We start from the raw sequence: 14,264 nt of genomic DNA, 5'->3' as shown, positions 1-14,264 counted from the left end.
GGCTGCACATGAGGACACATCAGACACCGGCTTTAAACCTAAACAAAGGTTCCTAACTGTCACTCAGTTGCCAGGCCTTCCTGCAGAGACGTTACACACCAGCTAGACCAGGTGCACACTTGAATCCCAGCCTGGGAAGGTGAGGCGAGCCTGCAGTACTGGTCTTTCATTGTGCTGCAGTGAACAATCAGATACCAGCACAGTTGACTGGATGTTTTCGTCTGTCCTTAGTGTTCTGTATACACCAGCCACATTTCACACACACTCTGAAGGAGAGAAGTGACTTTCGGGCCTAGTAACCCCCGTCTAAAGTGCTTGTTCCAGATTTTATCCAGTTGACACTCCTTAGTCTCAGAGTCCGAAATCCAAAGCTATTATCAGTGTTGTAAAAGTTTGAAACTGTGAGTTGGGTATAGGCGAAGGCTGCTCATTCATTTCCCAGCTACCCAGACCTGAAATAATCACACACAAACTATATATTTTTAAAGATTTGTTTATTTATTATGTATACAGTGTTCAGCCTCCATGCCTGCAGGCCAGAAGAGGGCACCAGATCTTATTACAGATGGTTGTGAGCCACCATGTGGTTGCTGGGAATCGAACTCAGGACCTCTGGAAGAGCAGTCAGTGCTCTTAACCTCTGAGCCATCTCTCCAGCCCCAGAAACTATATTATTTAAAACACTTCTTGGCCAGTAGCTTAAGCGTATTAGCTACCTCTTATATGATAAATTAACCCATCTCAATTAATCTGCATCACCATGAGGTCATGACCTACCGGCAGGGTTCTACCCAACTTCTCTCCTGCAATGGCTACATGGCCTCTTGCTCCATTTTCTTTCTTCCTCTATCTGCTTGGAATTCCTGCCTTGTTCTAGTCTGCCAAGCCACTGAGCAAAACATCTTTATTCATTAACCAATAAAAGCAACACATATACAGAAAGACTTCCCACACCATTTCCCCTTTTCTGTTCAAATAAAAAGGAAGGTTTTAACTTTAACATAGTAAAATTACATATAGCAAAACAAGTATCAAGTAAGAATTACAGTTACAATATTTACATCTACTTTACCTTTTATCATAAGTAAGGAAAACTATAATCATAACTATTCTTCAACTTCATCAAAAACCCCAGAAGGATATAATATTACCTAATTTAACAGGAAGTGCATTGTAAGCAACTTCCAAAACTTTAGAATTGACAGAGACATCTCATTGCCTGGACAGTCTCCCAAAGTTCTTCTGTAATGTAGCATCTATTTTCAACCTGCAGGCCCATAGTATCCAGCAGACTTTTCCATGAAGCAGGAAATTTGAAGATCTGTTCTGCCTCGTAATGGCAAAGTTCATCAGTTGCTTTCTTCTGTGTCCTGCAGAATGTCTAGCAGACTCATGAAGCAGGAACCCTGAAGGACTGTCTCACCTTTAGGCAAGTTCAGCAGTCATTTTTCTATGTGTCCTGCATGTCTAGTTCATACAGCATAACTCAAGCAGTCCAGGCAAGATTAGTTTCTTGCCCAAATGATTAACAAACTCCCTAAGGAGCCTCTTTGATGCTCATCATCCCCTTGAAGTAGATCAGTGCTGCCAGGAGCAGATGTGTCTTATTGTCATGAAAAATCCTAAGTTCTTAAAACATTTTAAATGACATTTTGTAGGTCTTTGAAAGGTTTGAAGATTAAAATATATCTAAATATCTAGAAAACAACATGACTATAAGCTTGACTATTATAGATGACTATAAATTAACCTGTATTATACATTACATTTTTAAGTGAGCTGCACAAACACAATACCTTAATCAAGAGCAGAAATATACATATAACAAAATTGACCTTTAATTTGTATCAATAAACCAAGATCCGTACCAATGCAAAGTATCCATCTCTATAGCATATCCCCCTTTAAGTGTAAACAAACATAAGCAATCATTTAGGGAATTTGGACATAGATCTCCAAACTGTTTCTGCTTTTTGTTGGGCAAGTGATTTTGGGGGGTTCACGGAGACCTTTAGGGTGGTCTTGTTCATCAAATCACATTAGTCTGGAAGGAATCCACAGGTTCTCATCCTCTGTGGAAACACAAGCAGAACCTCTTTTCCAAAGCAACATATCCTTAGACCCAAATTTTGAAATCAAGATACTTTAAAATATATATGTTGGATTAGCTAGCAGCTTCTCTCTGTGCTTTGCTCATTCACAGTCAGAAATGTAAGGAAAACACAATAATGCACATCATCCAGACTGACATGGCCGAGCCCTGCTCGTGTCCTGGTGGAGGCTTGCTGTACAGCAGACTGTCTGCCCAGTGAAGGCCGAAGTCCTTCCCTAGTCCATGTCTGTTCTCACCAGTATCTTTGATTCCATTTCACCCTCTTAACCATTCCATACACCTCTGGCTGCAGCCGCCAGCTTGCTGGACAGCCTGAAGGATCCTCACGGCCCGCAAGCTCAGTTTACATCTGTGTGGACCTCAGCCCTCCAGACCTGCCTCATCCAACAGAGGGCTTCAGGGCACTGGGACACCTCTCTCCACCTCCAGCCCCCCGGTCTGTATCTGCCTCACCGCCGGGGCCTGCGAGCACCTCCTAAGTCCTCTGCAGCCAGCTGGTTCATCATATGCTCGTCCTGTGACACCTGTGACCGAATGGGCTTCAAGCAACACAGCCTGTGCAGCGCTGACCTCTGACGCCCCAGCCACACCAAACTACGTGTGCTCAGGAGCCCTTCGGTTTAGGAAATTAGAAAAAGCCTTCACCATAGTGTAGCGAAACCTAGTGTTAACATTCTAAAGCACACAGGCGTATTTATGGGCTTAGGCCGCCTTTCAGCCTCAGTCATGAGGATTTGTTCTGCCACATTCGGGTTGGCGACCAGAAGAGAACCTAATAGCATTTCACGCACATCTGCCTCAAAAGTTGTGCCATGAATATCCAAAGCACCCAGTGCTGCTGGCCTGATCCCAGCTTCTCAGGAGGGTGGAAAAGCTGAAGACCCTCCTGGGCTACTGACGCCCAGGGCAGCCTGAGTAACTTAGTAAGACTGGGCCTCAAAATTAAAGATGAAAAGGAAGCCTCCAGGTAGAACTCGGGTAGAGAACTCTGCGTGTAATGCCGCCCCAGGCTTAATTTTTTTAATATTTATTTATTTATTATATATACAATATTCTGTCTGTATGCCTGCAGGCCAGAAGAGGGCACCAAACCCCATTACAGATGGTTGTGAGCCACCATGTGGTTGCTGGGAATTGAACTCAGGACCTTTGGAAGAGCAGGCAATGCTCTTAACCTCTGAGCCATCTCTCCAGCCAGGCTTAATTATTTTTTAATTTAAATTTTTTTTTTTTTTAGATTTTATGTGCATTGGTGTTTTGCCTGCATGTATATCTGTGTGAGGCTGTTGGATCCTCTGGAACTAGGGTTACAGACAGTTGTGAATTGCCATGTGGACGCTGGGAATTGAACCTCTGTCCCCTGGAAGAGCAGCCATGGCTCTTAACCACTGAGCGATCTCTCCAACCCCCTAGGCTCAATTTCTAATGCCTTTCCTCAAAAGTCTTATTCTCAGATGTGAAAATAAACCAGCAACAGCTTTAATTACAGGTCTTTCTTGTCTGGAGGTATTGGTTGGATACGTCTGCCATAACAGGACATCAGGGACTGGATGTTGGATGACAGAGTGACCTTAAGCAGCAGAGATGTTTCCCTCAGAGCTGGGAAGGTGTCAGTGAGCTAGATTCTCTCAAGATCAGACAGGATCGAGTGGATTCAGGGTGTGCGTCTGTAAATGCCTTGGTTCTTCGTGAGGCCCCTCATGGTGTGGTCACTTTTCTGTTTCTTTCCCATGCTGAGGAATCACACCTAGGGCCTCCAGCTTGGTAAACAGGTGCCCTTCCACCCTCTAACTCATGGGGATAGCATTGACATTTTCTGTTAATGTACATCCCTGGTGTGCCTGTCGAGATTCCCTCTTAGAAAGACTCCGTTCTGACTAGATTAGGGCCTGTGTGAAGTAGCTTGACCTTCATTATCTCCTTACAAGCCTCACCTCAAAATATCCTCACAGTTGCATCATGGGATGCATGCTGCAGTGTAGACAGTTCGGACAGCCTGTTTTTCCAGCCCATCACAATACACGTCATTTCTATAGTGCTACGTCTAGGGAACAATTGCCACAGTACCAGTGAGGTCAGAGGACAGACCTCCTTGGGAAGCAGGTTCTCCTTCCAGCCCTGTTGGCGTGGGTTGTGAGCCACCAGTCATTCAGATCACCCAACTTGGCAGCACGCGTCTTGACCCCTCTCTGTGGGTTTTGGTTTGGATTGGTTTGGTTTGGTTTGGTCAACACTCAGGGTTAAAACTGGTCACTGAACCAGGTGTCCCAGCAGACCCACCTTTTGGTCACGCCCCAGTGACATTACCTGACCACTACCTGTAGAGACTGTTATGGAGAAAAGGTGGGCTCTCCTCTGACCAGGTTTTCATACCTAGTAGCAAACAAGGCAGTGGGGTAGCCACAATGTATCCATAGCCAGACTGCTCTTTTGGTTTTCTCACACTCGTGGGCGGGTTGGGGAGAGTGCTGTTGTTTCTCCGAGAAGTCCTGCTTCTGACGTAACCAACATCGATCAGGAAGGAGAAAGGCAGCAGGGACTGGGGAGATGGATGGCTCCGTGGTAAACGGCTTTCTCTGCCCTGAAGACTTGAGTTTGTATCCCTACCACCGGCATAAGCTGGCCCTGCTTGCCTGTATCCCTAAGGCTAGGAGGACAGAATAGAGGCAAGAGAGTCCCGGGGAGCTCACTGGCCAGACGGGCTGTTTGGTTGATGAGCTCCGGGCATAGGGAGTGACCTTGTCTCAGAAAAATTAAGTAGAGCTGGGCAGTGGTGGCGCACGCCTTTAAACCCAGCACTCGGCAGGCAGAGGCAGGCGGATCTCTGTGAGTTCGAGACCAGCCTGGTCTACAAGAGCTAGTTCCAGGACAGACTCCAAAACCACAGAGTAACCCTGTCTCGAAAAACCAAAAAAAAAAAAAAAAAAAATTAAGTAGAGGCGCCAGGAAGATGGCTCGACAGTTACATGCCCTTGCAGAGAACCTGGGTTCCGTTCCCAGCATTCCACAGGGTGTCTCACAACCGTTTGTTTCTAACTGTCCTTCCAGGGAAGCTAACACCTGCCCTCTTCTGAACTCTGCAGGTGCCAGTCATGCCTGTAACGATCACCTCAAATTAACCTGTAAACCCCACCTGCCCAAGGACCAGGTAACTTTCCGGGATGCTGGGAGTTGTAGTTCTTGAAAACAAAGCCTCATGAGAATGTATGTATGGATTTTGTCTTTATAGCCTGGACAACATGTGTCTCAGGGTCAATCTGGGGTAGCTCTAGGAGTGGTCCTGACCAACGTCCATCTTTGTCAGTGTAAAATATTTTCATAAACCTTGCATTAATTTGGCCCAAGGTCACAGTAGAACTGGTTTTTCTCTGGCAAATCTCAGGACTAACAATCCTACCCATAAAAAAATATTTTTTAAAAAACAAGGTTGAGAACATCAGAGGGTGCCTGATGTCTGGCCTCTGGCACACACCACACAAAAATAACTCGGAAGGAGTCTACTTTTTTATTTATTTATGGGGGAGGGTTGCATGTGTGTCCAGGTAAGAGGGCTTGGTGCTGGGCACCCTCGGCCTGCTGCTGCAGCTAGACAGCCTTTTTGATTCATTGTTGCTATTCTTGTTGTTTGTCTGTTTTTTAGAAAGGGTCTCTCTATGCAGCCCTGGTTTTGCTGGAACTCCCTGTGTACACTGAGCGGACCTCAGGCTCTCAGATCCACCTGCCCCTGCTTCCGGAGTGCTGGGATGAAAGGCATGCCGCCACACCCAGCCACATCATTGTTTAAAATAATGAACCTTGGTTATAAGTTTGGAAATGTTTTTATAAACCCTCATTGTAAAGATCTTTTCCCGTGGAATTCTGTGGTAGGTGCCCCCTGCAACCACCACCACTAACACCCGTGAAGGTATGAGTAAGCTCTTTGGGGACAGGGCTCTCTGATTTGCCCATTTCCGTTGCTATGGCAGCGTGCACACAGGGGGTCACCGCTTGCATTCTGAATTGAAAATACATGCCTCCGAATCTTTTCATGTCACTTCAAAATTTTCTTAGCTATGCTATTTTAAAGCTCTTGGTTTAGACTAATAACGTAAACAATACCAGTGAGTGGAACAGACTTGACACGGAGTTAACGAAGCTCAGCTCCTGCGTTTTAGGTTTTATGCAACGCAAGGGTTCTAATTAAAGGAGCCCCCAGAGTGTGCTGTTTAGGGAATGGGACAATTTCAAGGAAGGTGAGCACAGAAAGTGATACTTGGAAGGTGCCCCGTGTGGACACAGGTGCCACCCAGGGGCAGTCACGTGACTTGAAGGTTGCCCATCCATGGCTGTGCCGTCACGCCTTACAGTGTCCAGACATCTTTACAGACAGGGTTGAGAGTTACAGAACACCAGTCCCCACAATGCATCGCAGATCCTAAAGGAGTCTTTTTTTGTCTTTAATATCAACTTTACAAAGTCTTATAAAGACCTACTTTGTGCCGCCAGCCATCTAGTTCCAGGGGATCCTGTGCCCCCTTCTGGCCTCTGAGGGCACCAGGCAGGTACACATTACACATGCGTGCATACAAGCAAAACCCTCATACACATTAAAAAAAAAAAGATAGACATATTTTTAAAAGCAAAGCACGTTTTCCATTGACCTTGCTGTAGGCTCAGATTATGGCCACCATCTATTTGGATTACAGGAGGAAAAGTATACATTTGAAAGCGTTTCCTCAATGTAAAGCTGCAGTTAGTTAAGTACAAGATGATTCCACCATCTACAGCACAAGGCACAATTGTGTCAGCAGAGTCTGTTTCTTCTGCTTGCTGCAAACGAAGAGCTTTTGCTGCAGGGGCGCAGCTCAGAGGCTGAGCATTTGCTTAGCATGCGCCAGACTCTGGGTTTGACCCCCAGCACCACAATAAACATAAACTCAAAGCGGGTCTTCCCTCAAAAATTTTAAATTACGAGGGCATGAGGGAATGGCTCAGTGATTAAGAGCACTGGCTGCTCTTTCGGACGTCCTGAGTTCAATTCCCAGCACTCACATGGTGGTTCACAACCATCTGTAACTGTAGTCCCATTGGATCTGGCACCCCCTTCTGGTGTTCAAGTGTGCATACAGACAAAACACCATATACATAAAGTACATAAATAAATCTTTTTTAAAAGTTTTGAATTACACTTTATTCTGTGTTAATATGTATGTGTTGGGTACAAGCATGCCAAACCTCAAATGTGGAGGTCAGAGGACAGCTTTTGGGGCATGGTTTTCTCCTTCCGCCACGTGAACCGTGGGGATCAAACTCAGGTTGCCAACCTTCCTAGCAAGTGTTTTTATTCACTGAGTCGTCTAGGGAGCACCTAGGGTGTGCCTGGTGCTCTCTGAGGTCAGAGGAGGACGGAGGGGCCCCCAGGGCTGAGTTGCCTCTGGCTGCTGGCACCTGGACCTGAGCCTTCTCTCCAGTTCCTGCTTGTCTGTTTTTACGTAGATAGAGCTGTCTTCCTTTTGTTTGTAACCTTCCCTGTGTAGTCTTAGGTCTAAATGTTAAAGGTAAAAAGATCATTATTCTTTCAGCGCTTGGGAGTCCGCGGGCTCCCTTCTGCCTGCTCACTTGAGCACAGTGGTCACTCCTTATACCTGATTGTCGTTTCTGCTTTGTTTGTGGATTCAGTGGTTATTTGATCTCTCTCACCAGTGTTATATTTTGCTTTCTAAAGTCTTACTGTTTCCTCTGGCCTCTGTTAGCAAAGACTAGTATAGGCCATATGCACTGATCATGATCAGTAGCCTTACAGAGACCATTGGTCACCGCACCTGCTGACTGGGGGGACGTACATAGTCAGGGTGGCAGGAAGGTCAACAGATCCCTGTAACTTGGGTCAGAGAGAAGGTCATCTGTACCAACAGGACTGATCCTGGTTTGGAACTAACATCAGCCACTTCAGGACATTTCTGGAGGCTCCAGAGTCTGATGATAACTCCGTAGCTTACTCTGCTGTGCTGAGAAACCACGGAGGTTGCCTCCTTGGGCAATCATGGGTCAATGACTCAAGATGGCTACCAGCAAGTCAACATGGAGCCCCACCACGATACATTTTCCATGATAGGCGTACACTTGATGACTGAAATTGGCATTTAAATAATTATACCGATTTTAAATAGTTCAATTAACAGAAAGGAACGCTGTCACTATTTTTTTTTAGCTCTCAGATTCCAGAACATGCCGTTTTGATTCCCTAAAATTGCATTGTGCATCCGGCAGCATTGCTTCGTACGCTTGCTCTACATCGGTTCACAGTTGTGAAAAACAAATCTGCAGCCGTGTAACTTGGCCAGCTCCTCTCTACACTTCGTGAGAACTGTTACTCACGGAACCAGCCCGAACACAAAGCCACAAAGAGGCTAATTGAAATCAGAATGCTGGGTCACTACTCACTCAAGCAAAACAGATGGCCCTTCTGACCAGCGTGCGGGGAGGGAGGGATTAGATGCGGTTTCCAACTCCCACCCAGGCTTACTCGCTCCTTAAAGGAACTGGAACACCGAGGGTGGGGGAGGGCGCTTCAAAAAGCCGAGCTCGGTCCCTTTTCTCGTGGAGGTTTAAGGAGACGTAGTTTAACAGTCAGCTTGGATTCTTAAATTTACTTTCCCCTTTGAGGAGACAGTTGCTGCACATGGCTCACAGTTCAAACTGCACAATAGGACATAGAGAATAGTAAGCCACCTGCATCTCAAGGGGACACGGCTCTTAATTATCCCTGACCGCCTTTATTTTACCCGAGGTTCTTGACACCTCTTATTTGGATACCTGTTTAACTGACAATATTAATAAATATTTATTCTCAATTTTGGTGTACATTTTTAAGCAGTAAGTTTAAAAATCATTTTCATTTTATGTGCATTGGTGTTTTGTCTGCATGTAAATCTGTGTGAGGGTGTTAGGTGCCCTGGAACTGGAGTTAGAGGCAGGTGTGAGCTGCCATGTGGGTGCTGGGTTTTGAACCTGGGTCCTCTGGAAGAGCAGCCAGTGCTCTTAATCACTGAGCCATCTCTCCAGCCCCTGGTGGGCATGTTTTAAAAGCAACTGTGGAAATGAAGATTTGATTGTGCAGACAAGGCATTGCTGTCACTAAAAGACACCTCTGGGGTTAAATAAACATGAAAAGTGATAGAGGCCACCTCTTGGGACCTGTTGGGAGAAAGAAATGAGTACGCTCAGAAATTTGACTTAGAAACGGTGGCTCCATGTCTCATCTCCCCAGGATCAACTCGGATGACAAAGGCCCTAATCAAAGCGTCGCTGGAGCCCAGCTAATAGACGGATCATCTCTTACCCCCCAGTGCAGCCCTTACTAATAACCTCGGAGAAATAATGTTGAAACAGCCTGCTGCCTGGCCATGACGTGCCCTGACAGAGCCTCCCTGCTGCATCTGCAGGCTGCTTCCCCGACCCCATGAGCTCCTCACAGCTTCATCTCAGGCCTCGTGACGTGGCTCGTTTCTGCTTCAGGTGAACATCCTAGCCACCTCCCTTTTGTCAGAGTGGGTGGTATGAGCTAGGTGTGTAACAACAGTCCATGGCTCGGTATGGACAGGATGGCAACCCACTTTACCTTGCTGGGGGCAGAGTGATTGCCCCACTGAGATCCACCTCCTCCCTCATCCGGACTCAGGGTTGGGGCTAATTGGCTTTTGGAGCAATCCGTCCTGGCCTGGCTTGCAGCAATGGCTCCTTTGTAACACTCATGGTACCCCGGCAGGCTCCAAGCTCCAGCAATCCCCAAATGTATCCTCCACACCTCCCAGGCAAGTCCCGGGAGGCTTGGCATCTCCCAACACCTGAATCAAGATGGCAGTGGGTAAAGACGCCCCTAAGGCAAGAGCAGATTCTCATGCTGCCTGTCTTCAAAGCCCTGAGAAATTGGCAAAATCTACCTTTAATCCTTTCTGCCTTGCATTTATGTTCAAACATTTAACCTTTGGTTGCTATAGTTATCTATGAATAAATACATGTGAAATTCTCTTAACCAAGGACAGATACTGAAACAGTTCCCTCCCGATCTTACCAGATGTCCTAGGCTTAGATTTTCTAGACATCATAAAGAATAGCTTGTTGTTCTTTCTTTTTTCTCAGAATCATGACACCCGTGGGAGGAAGATGCTGTTGGCGGCCAGACAGGAACCTCCTGTGCACAGCATCTTGCCCCCAGAACCCCAGAAGGAACTTTGAGGATTCCATCTGAGACGGTGATTGAGGGAGGGGAACAAGTTTGAGACCCTTTTCACCAAAGGAGATGGTGACGGTGACCAGACAAAGTTGCCCAAGCCGTAACTGGGCTGGGAAAGATGCGCACGGGAAGATAGAACACGCGGAGATCAAGGGTCACAGGGAACCTGCCTCACTGAGCTGGTGTCCCTCCGCTCACACGTGTGCCTCATGCTCATACTGCACGGGACAAGAGGTCAAATCAGCACGGTCTCCATGAGCCTGGGGTCACTGGGAGGACTCGTCCAGCTGAGCAGCCATCCTTCAGGAGAGCCGTGCTTGGCCAAACCTCTGTCACCAAGGAGTGTCTCCACTGGAGTGGGTGGAGCTTCTCGGGAAGAGCAAGTGCTGCTGCTTTGTCTGTTTTATTCAAAACTGGGGATTGGCCCCAGGGAAGGATTTCCTGTAGTTAATCTGGTGTCTAGGTGTAGATGAGTTTGACATGGATGGTGTAGAGAATAAACTCCTTCAGGTTAGAAGGGACAAAGACTCAGCTTCTGCAGGTAGTTGACTTTGTTGAAAAGAAACACATGCATGGGCAGTTGTAGGCAGAGGCTGCTCGGCTGTTTCCCAGGCCCGAAATAATCACACAGGAGCTGTATTAATTAAAACACTGTTTGGCCTGTTAGCTCGGGCTTCTTATTAACTAACTCTTACATCTTAGGTAATTTTAATAATAGAATTAACCCATTTCTATTATTTGATATTTTATCATGAGGCTCGTAGTTTACCAGTAATGTTCTAGGTGGGTGTCTTTCTCCTTCAGCCACTACATGGCGTCTCTCTGACTCTGTCTTTTTTCTCCCAGCATTCAGTTTAGTTTCCCAGCCTAGCTATATTCTGCCCTGCCACAGGCCAAATCAGCTTCTTTATTAACCAATGATAATAAAACATATTCACAGAATACAGAGGGGAATCCCACATCAGGCAACTCTACTACAATCAGGAAAATACATAATTCAAGTTACTTCTTAAGATGAATTTTTGTTTGGGTTGCCAGCTCACAAAAGAATGACACCGAAACTTGTTATTAATTATGAAAGCTTGGCCTATAGCTTAGGCTTGTCCCACTAGCTCTTATAACTTAACTTATTTTTGTTCATTTACATGCTGCCACATGACTCGTGGCTTTTACCTGTCCTCCCGCACATCTTGCTCCCTCTGTATCTGGCTTGTAATCTCACCTTTCGTCTTCCCAGAGTTCTCTCTGTGTCCTGACGTCCTGCTTATACCTCCTGCCTAGCTATTGGCTGTTTAGCTTTTTATTAAACCAATCACACATCTTCACACAGTATAAAGGAATAGTCCAGAAGCAAATATTCCTATTGAAGAAAGAAGCAATCAACGGCAAGCAAATGTGAGAAATTTTGCAACCCACGGTTGTGTGCCTTTGAACCGCCCTATGACAAGCCGAAGCTGCAGAGTCAGGCGCCCTCTGCTGCCGGCTGCAGGAATCTTAGCCCGTGTGAGACAGCTTTGCCTTCTCTCTCTCTGCTCTGGCTACTTCTGTTTCCACTCAGTGCTAAGCTTAGTTGCCACAAGGGATCTGAGTGCTTGATGTTGACATTTTCTCCTAGTTCCGGGCTGCCAATGATTAAGTTCCTGTCCAGACCATGATCAAAGAGCCCACAGAGAGGACCTACAGAGTCTTCCAGCTTTTGAGTAGAGAGGAAGGTCAAAAGATGCCTCCTAGCCCCAGACAAATCTAGGCGATGATCAAGGGGAGATGACAGTGCCTGGTCTTATAGTAGTACCTGCTATGATGCGGTGTGAGATTGGAGCTTGGTTCCCACAGTGGGTGAGAGACAGACACGCCATACAGACCAAGCTTATGTGGAAAGTTTATTGAGAGAAAGGGAATGAAAAGGGGAGAGGGGAGGGGGAGGACTGGCCACTGGGGACAAAAGTGGTGGAAGAAAAGAGAGAGGCAGAGGGGTTGGAGAGAGAGAGAGAGAGAGAGAGAGAGAGAGAGAGAGAGAGAGAGAGAGAGAGAGAGGGCTGCACGCCTCTTCAGAGGAGGAGGAGGAGCAGCAGCAGCAGCAGCAGCAGCGGGAAAGGGTGGGCGGAGCTTCACCTTAGCCGGACCTCTTGCACCTGTGTACGGAGCCAGGGACCTGCCTGCTATCCTTGCAGGGGTGACACACTCCGCTAGGTCCCCAAGCGGAGGGGCCGGTGTGCCTGGATGCTAACTTACCACGTAACGTCCAAACACGGCAGAGTCTCTGCTTTCAGCACGGGCTGCTTCCCTCCCATCCCCCTGGTTACAGCCATACGTGGAAGCAGGGCCAAGGCGTTTGTTAGTTTTTCCATTGCTGTTGACAAAATATCCGACACGAGCGACTGAAATGGGGGCTTTAATTTGGATCACAGTTTTATGTATGGTGTAGCCCATCATGTTGGAGATGATGTGGAGGCAGGGGCGTGAGGGGGCTCACGTGGCACCCACAGGCAGAAAGCAGAGAGGGAGGCGGCGGCTCAGCTCACTGTCTTTTCCCTCCCCACCTTTGCTTCACTTTTTCCTGTATTGACTTGACTGTTGTCTTTAATGCTCTTGATGTGGGAGAAGAGACCCCATGTTCACCAAGTGCTCAACTCCACCCCCAACACGGACTCCACACAGCTGGATCACAGGTCTGTCACGGCAGCAGGGCAGGTGGTGATGGGAACTGTCCCATGGCAGAGAGGCAAATCCAAAGAGAAACACGCTGTGCAGACCAGACACTGCCCATGTCCTTCCCCACCTGAGGTATAGAACCACAACCCTTGAAAGCCCTTATGGGGGTGAACATTAGGGCTCAGAGAGAGGCTACAGGCTCTCCAGACCTCCAGGGCTTCCTGCAGTCAGTGTTTACTTTTATTGATGTAGTCTGCTATCTGCAGAAGGTGGACTGACCCGGGCTGGGCTGGGCTCCAGGCTGGGGCAGCTGAAGCTGTTGAAACAGTTTTGTTCCACTCTTCCTCCTGGACATTGTGGGTTTTGATGAGACAGGCTTTCCTTGCTGGAATGAGGGTGGAACGTACTGAAGCAGGTGAGGCTCCTCCAGGTCTACAGCTGGAACTGGCTCACAGTCCAAGCTCAAAGCCAATGTCCAGAAGTGGGACAAGATCAGACAAGGCCAGACAGGAAACTCTGCCAGCCGTGAGCCACTTAGCGTGGTCCCACTTCCCCACAGCCCCGAGCGCAGGCATTGTCTGGGTCCACTTATTCTTACGCATTCCTCTTCTAGAAAGTAAGATGAGGAAATAATTTTTTTCCTTGGGGAAAAATAAAAAAGAGACCCCAGGGAACTGTTTTCTAAATAAACAATGACAACCGTTCATTTTTGTTGGCTCTGCCTGCCCGCTCCCCGTTTCTGTCTGTCTTTCTTTTCTCTGAGTTTTGGGTTGAGAAGTTGGCCATGGAATCGAGAAAGGATGGGGCCTCATTCTTTCTTGTGTTTGGTTCCTCTGGCTGGAACATAAAACCCTGCCTTCTTTCTGTAGCCAGTGCACTTCAAAGTTGTAAAAATTTGGATAAAGTACATCGGGGTTGTGGCTGTTCTAGATTTTAGTCTTTTTATAACCTCCTCATATTTCACGTTGGTTTTGACCTTGGGTTAAAGGAATGCTTTTGAAAAGAATAAGGATTTGATCCTGGCAATGGATGTAGCAGAAATACTGAGGTCAATAAGTTAAAAGCTTTAACAAAGAAGATGAAGAACAGGAGAGAGAAGCGAGAACTAGATTTTGCAAACTTTAAGCTGAGGACTGCGTAAAACAGGCGAACGCCACAGCTATAATCTTCTTTTTAAAAACTATGGTGTGAAAATATTTTTCCAAGTTTACCAGGGTAAAAAAGTTTGAATTAGAGCCAGGTGTGGTGGCGTGCACGCCTTTGATCCCAGCACCCAGGAGGCAG

The 14,264-nt window shown here is 46.9% G+C and overlaps 1 long non-coding RNA gene across 1 annotated transcript; it reads left to right on the top strand.

Annotated features, from left to right (window-relative positions):
* The first annotated feature begins 3,355 nt into the window (after positions 1-3,355).
* LOC126506641 (uncharacterized) lies at positions 3,356-12,226 on the top strand. The gene is made up of 3 exons (XR_007593291.1): positions 3,356-5,261; positions 9,363-9,610; positions 10,235-12,226. It is a non-coding gene; the product is annotated as an uncharacterized lncRNA (long non-coding RNA).
* Positions 12,227-14,264: the final 2,038 nt, after the last annotated feature.

Source organism: Alexandromys fortis, unplaced genomic scaffold (genome assembly GCF_014885135.2).
Source record: "Alexandromys fortis isolate MF-2015 unplaced genomic scaffold, M_Fortis_MF-2015_v1.1 scaffold_66, whole genome shotgun sequence".
Taxonomy (NCBI): Eukaryota; Metazoa; Chordata; class Mammalia; order Rodentia; family Cricetidae; genus Alexandromys; species Alexandromys fortis.
This window is presented reverse-complemented; position numbering and strand designations above follow the sequence as displayed.